The sequence below is a fragment of the Microtus pennsylvanicus genome, chromosome 1, assembly GCF_037038515.1.
Source record: "Microtus pennsylvanicus isolate mMicPen1 chromosome 1, mMicPen1.hap1, whole genome shotgun sequence".
NCBI classification, from domain to species: Eukaryota; Metazoa; Chordata; class Mammalia; order Rodentia; family Cricetidae; genus Microtus; species Microtus pennsylvanicus.
In genome coordinates, this window is record NC_134579.1 from 141,101,191 (window position 1) to 141,107,904 (window position 6,714).

Here is a 6,714-nt window from a genome sequence, read left to right on the forward strand (position 1 = left end):
CGCGCGCACACACACACACACACACACACAGAGCAGAGGCCAGGCCTCCTGCTGAGATGAGATTTTTTTTTGGGGGGGGGGGTTGTGACAGAAGACATTCCCAACCAATTTCTCATGTACCCAGGTTTCCTGACTCCGCGCCCTTCCAGTGGATGCACTGCACCGGGCTCGTGTCACAGGCACGCATGTGAAGTGGGTTTCTTGCCGGGCGGTGGTGGCGCACTTGGGAGGCAGAGGCAGGCGGATCTCTGTGAGTTCGAGACCAGCCTGGTCTACAAGAGCTAGTTCCAGGACAGGCTCCAAAACCACAGAGAAACCCTGTCTCGAAAAACCAAAATAAATAAATAAATAAATAAAATAAAAAAATAAAAAATAAAAAGTGAAGTGGGTTTCTTGTGATTCCTAGCTGATTTCAAACACCCTTAAGTGGGCACTTAAAAACCGTTAAATGGGACCAATCTAACTTAAAGCAAATTATGCTCCAAATCCCGAATTTTTTTTCAAGTATGGCGCTCCTGTTCTTTCCCAGGCTTCCGCTTTTCTTTCTTTGTCCATTTGTGACCACACAGTTTGTCCCGCCCCCACTTCCGTCTCTCTGTGTTCATTCGCATTTTAAGAATAATAGAGCTTCTAACACAGAGACACACCAGCTTTTGCAGCACCCTATGTGTCCTCTAAGAATACAGAAGACCTTCTGCCTTGCCTCTGGGTTTGGCAAAGCCACCCACATAGAAGCAAAAAGTTACCTTTCATCCAGGGAATCGATCTGCTCATCTTGCCAAGACAGGTAGATTAAATTCTTCCCCGTCGCACGAAAAATCTTTGGGCCTCTCGCACTCAACAGCTAATGGCAAATACTGCTTCTAAGACAGATGTTCTCCAAGGACAAGGAGAGGTTTTGAGATTGCCTGCTAGCCAAAAGCTGTCTCATTTTTTGCTCATTTATTCCTCCCAGATCTGTCTAAAGGCATTTGACAACTCAAGGTACTGTTCTTTAACAGACTTCGTAGTCCAAGATTAACAGGTTTTATTCTTCAGAGGGTCAGAGTTCCCAATTTCCTCTAATAGCCTTCTAACCTATGACACCAAGATATAAATTCTGTTCCTGGAAAAGTTCTATCGCTACACAAAACCAAGTCTGGTAAAATCCAAGGTTTTTAATTTTAATCCCAGCCAGTTTTAATCATATTTTGCAGGTTACTCCTGCTGCCTAAGTCAAGACCAACTTACAAGACGCTCCCAGGACAACACCAAAAGTGCCAGCATCCGTTCCTGAGACTTCAACATTGATACCAACTCTCCTGGATCAAGGACAGCTACCAACTCTTCTGGATCAAGGATAACTACCAACTCTCCTGGATCAAGGACACCTACCAACTCTCCTGGATCAAGGACACCTACCAACTCTTCTGGATCAAGGACATCTGCCAAGTAAAATCTGGTTTCATCTGCTACTGTGTCTCATCCCATGGCTAGCCTCATTTCATAGGGCCAATGATGAGAATTTTTTTCCTCCTAGACACCTGTCTTCTTGCCTCCCTCAAGAAACAGATGCCTGGCATCTCCATGATGTCAGTGAACAGGATACCTCTCCAGCCACACCTCCCACTGAATGCGGACCCACCAACACCCAGCTCTCCCCTCCCCAACATTGCCCCATGCCCACAGGAAGTAGCCAGACTTGAGTCTATGCCCCTTTTCCAAAGAGAGCCTAAAATGTTGGTCATAATTATCACCTCAACTTCCTGTCACCCCTATATCCAAAGAGTCTGGAATGTTAAGTTGGGAACATCGCCCCAGCCCCTGGCATCCATCCCAGCCCCCTGGCCTGGGAGTTGCCTTGGTCTGGACTCCAAATCCCAGCATGCCAGGTACTGACCCCTCCCAAGGGAAGGGTCAGGACCACTCCCAAAGGTATTTAAGTGGGTGCCCAGAGGAGGAACACGTGGTCCGGGTTTTTGCATATGCTCCCCAGTTTTCTGTCTTCCCTGCCATGCTCTTGGCCACCCGAGAGCGCTGTATTTAATAAATCAGGGGCATTTTAATTTGGTTTAATTTGTTTTAACTGGATTTTTGTGCATTGGCAGAGCGACTCGTCTTAGGATTTTTTCCTAACAAGCAGCACCCCTCCATGGCCTCCGCATCAGCTCCTGCCTCCAGGTTCCTGCCCTGACTTCCCTGTTATTGATACTTGTGTAATAAACCCTTTTGTTTCCAAGTTGCTTTTGGTCATGGCTTAGGTTAGACTGGAGATTTTGGGACAAAAAGATCTCTGTCCCCCTTCCAGCTGGAAGCTGGTTCTTGCAGAGAATCTGAAAACCGACCAAAAGCTTCCCACCAGAAGCCCGAGCCCTCAAAAGCCCTGACAAACCACTGGACAAAGCAGACACTTGCCGAGCGGTGGTGGCGCACGCCTTTAATTCCAGCACTCGGGAGGCAGAGGCAGGCGGATCTCTGTGAGTTCGAGACCAGCCTGGTCTACAGAGCTAGTTCCAGGACAGGCTCTAAAGCCACAGAGAAACCCTGTCTCGAAAAACAAACAAAAAAAGCAGGCACTTAGCTCCAGATTCCAAAGTGACCACTGGACTCAAGACACACCTACGGGACCCCAAATCTAGCCGATACTCCCAATACCTTACCAAGCACGTCACTTCCTCCCACCCAGCTCCCACAAAGTTTCTAACCCTGTCCAGCCACACGATTTCTTGGACCTCCAACTACAGACCCCTGACTCACCCAGGAGCAATTAATCCCTAAATAAATCTGCCTTTTACTCTTTAATTTCATTCAGTTGGGTTTATTGCCGTGGCAGGTGGAGAAGTCAGTTAACTACTGTCACAACAATGGAAACCTAAAAGAAGATAGGCATTTTCTCAGTCGAGGCTGCTCTTCCCAGACCACCCTAGCTGGTGTTGGTTGACACAGCCAACCAACGCATATGAGGGGCGTGGTGAAGATATTGCCATGTCTTCTCCATTGTTAGGGAGGTTTATATTGTGAATAAGAGAGAGAAAATGCCCAAAGGCACCTGGAGGAGTCCAGAGTAGAGAGGAAGAGAAACAGACTGGACATGACCAGGGCTATCCATGAGAGAAGGGAAACCTTCCCCCATAAAGAGAACAAACGGGTGTGTTGTGGGGATTGGCCTGGAGATGTGAAAAGAGCTAGGATGCTAGTACGGGTGACAGGCACTTGTGGCACTGCGTATACTGCCAACAATAACACCACAGACATCCATTTGTTCATCCCTTCTGCCAGAGGGAACGGAGAGTTTCCTTTTGGCAGGTGGGAACCAGTTTCACAAGTTCGGAGGAATGCTGACTTTCTCTAATGGCCTCTATAATCCAGTTTGAGCTCATTTCTGGCTGTCAACACCAGGAAGCCCAAGGACAAGCTAATCTAATCTAGGCAGTTCCTCAATTGAGGCTTTCCTGTCTGGAGGCTGCAGGCTACGTCAAACTCACCAAGATTCACTCCTAGCATTTGTAAGGCCCTGGGTTCAGCCTAGAGAGTCAGGGAGGTTGGGAGGGAGGGAGTAAGGGAGACTGTTCACCAAGGAACCAGTTTTGTTCCTGCAATGCCAAGACCTGTACCTGACCTGAGAATATTTTTACCAGCATGGCGCCTTCTCCCTTCTGGACTGCTACAGCCACGGCCTCGCTCCCTGCTCCCAGGAGTCTCATCCCTGACCTCTGCCCTCACCTCCCACTCTTCCAAGCCCTCCACTCTAGTCACACACACCTCCCCTGAATATGGGCAGCTGCATCCATTGGCAATGGGTCCAGAATGAATAAAAAGAAAAAAGCTAGCTAAACTTCAGGCTTCATCTCTCCCTGCTTCCTGACTGTCGATACAATGTGACCTGCCGCCTATCATTCCTGCTGCTATGCTTGAACCGCCATGGATGTCCTTGGTCTGGGCTTGTGAATGGATGTCTAAGACCCACCCCCATCTGAGAGGTAGACTGAACTCAAAGTCAGTGAGGATTTCTGCCCTTTGGGCAGCGGGACGGTGGCAGGAATGAAGGCTCTACCCAGTGAGCACATTTCCCAACTGTTAGAAACCAGGTCCTCTGCCAGCCTGCCTTCAGCAGCTCATCCCCAGCAGCTACATCATTGCCGGCTATGTCTTCATCACGCCAGTACATCATGCCCAGGCGCCAAACTCGATCTGCGGCCCTTTCACACTTGCTCTCTCCCTCAGTCTGTTTCTCTCTGGTCCCCTCCCCCTCCTCAAGAATCTGTGCCCAGAGGCACTGCTAAACTAGAGCTAAAGGCAAAGGGGGCCTTGTGAAAATGCCCCAAGGCACTCCTAAGGGCATAACAATTCAAATGGAAGCTGATTTCCCACTAGAAGTGGCAGGACTTTCAAATTGCAGAAGGAAGAAAACTGGCTGTCACAAATTCTAAATCTAGAGCTGGGGAAGATGGTTCATTGGTTAAAAAAAGCATTTGCCGAACAAGGGTGAGAACCTGGTAGTGAATCTCTAGCACCCACATAAATGCCAGGTGGGCCTAGTAGCCTGCCCGTAAATCCAGATCTCAGAAAGCAGATTCGGGGTCCCCAGAACAAGCTGGCTAGCTACTAGCTGACTGGCAAGCTCTGGCTTCAATTGAGAGACTCTGTCTTGATAAAGAACGTGGAGAGCTGTTGTGGGATATTCCTTTACACTGTGCGAGGATGCGTCCCTGGGATTGGTTTACTGTGGAGCTGAAGTGGATGCGGCACTGGGATTGGTCTACTGAGGAGCTGAAGGAAGAATGCATCACTGGGATTGGTCTACTGAGGAGCTGAAGTGGATGCGTCCCTGGGATTGGTTTACTGCTGAGCTGAAGGAAGAATGCATCACTGGGATTGGTCTACTGAGGAGCTGAAGGAAGAATACATCACTGGGATTGGTCTACTGAGGAGCTGAAGGAAGAATACATCACTGGGATTGGTCTACTGAGGAGCTGAAGTGGATGCGTTCCTGGGATTGGTTTACTGAAGAGCTGAAGGGAGGATGCATCCCTGGGATTGGTTTACTGAGGAGCTGAAGTGGATGCATCCCTGGGGTTGGTTTACTGCAGAGCTGAAGGGAGAATGCGTCACTGGGATTGGTTTATTGCGGAGCTGAAGCGAGGATGCAGCACTGGGATTGGTTTACTGCAGAGCTGAAGCAGATGCAGCACTGGGATTGGTTTACTAAGGAGCTGAAGGAAGAATACATCACTGGGATTGGTCTACTGAGGAGCTGAAGTGGATGCGTCCCTGGGATTGGTTTACTGCTGAGCTGAAGGGAGAATGCGTCACTGGGATTGGTTTATTGAGGAGCTGAAGCAGATGCAGCACTGGGATTGGTTTACTAAGGAGCTGAAGTGAGGGCTGGAGAGGTAGCTCAGAGGTAAAGAGCACCTTGGTGGGACCTCAATATATTAAAAAAATTCCTAAGACCAGCCACTCCACTGGCACACACACACACACACACAAAAATTCCAATCAGGTCAAATCAAACCAAATTAAAATGCCCATGTTTTTATTAAGTGCAGCACTTTTGAGTGGCCGAGAGCATGGCAGGGGAGACAGAAAACCAGGGAGCACATGCAAAGTGTTCCTCCTCTGGGTGCCCACTTAAATACCCTGTGGGGTGCTCTGGAGAGTCAGGATTTGGAGTCCAGACCAATGCAATTCCCAAGCCAGGGGGCTGGGATGGATGCCAGGAGCTGGGGTGATGCTCCCAACTTAACATTACATTCCAGACTCTTTGGATATAAGGGTGACAGGAAGTTGAGGTGATAATTATGACCAACATTTTAGGCTCTCTTTGGAAAAAGGGGTGTAGACTCAAATCTGACTACTTCCTGTGAGCATGGGACAACGTGGGAGAGGGGAGAGCTGAGAGTTGGCCTGCTCATGCTCAGCAAAAGGGGTGGTTGGGGTGACATCCGGTTTCCTGTCATCCTGGAGACCTCAGGCAGCTGCTTTTTGAGGGAGATGCGAAGGCAGGTGTCTAGGAGAAAAAAAATCTTGTTATTATTGGCCCTATGAAATGGGGCTAGCCATGGGATGAGACACAATAGCAGATGAAACCAGATTTTACTTGCCAGGTGTCCTTGAGAGCTGGTACCGATGGTGAAGTCCCAGGAGCTGGTGCAGGTGCTTTTGGTGTTGTCCTGGGAGCGCTTTGTAGGTTGGTCTTGGTTTAGGAAGCAGGAGTGACCTGTAAAATATGCTTGAAATTGGCTGGGGTTAGTGTAGCAGTAAAACAGTTAAAGGAACTGGGAACTCTGGATTTAGCAGAGCTGATTCTGATGTAGCAATAGAACTTTTTCAGGAATCGGTAAGGGAACTGGGATTTCATAGCAAAAGGCTATTGCTTTAGGTTAAAGGAAATTAGGAACTCTGACCCTCTAGAGATTGAAACCTGTTAATCCTGGACTATAAATCCTGTTAAAGAACAGTACATTGAGTTGTCAAATGCCTTTAGACAGATCTGGGAGGAATAAATGAGCAAAAAATGAGCCAGCAGGCAATCTCAAATCCTCTCCTTGTCCTTGGAGAACACCAGTCTTAGAAGCAGGGCTTGCCATTAGCTGCTGAGTACGAGAGGCCCAAAGATTTATTTTGTGAAGGGAAGATTTAGTTTACCTGTCTTGGCAGGATGAGCAGATTGATTCCCCGAGTGAAGCCTTCAGAAAGCTGGAGGGGTGAAAGGCCTTTTTTTGCTTCTGTGCA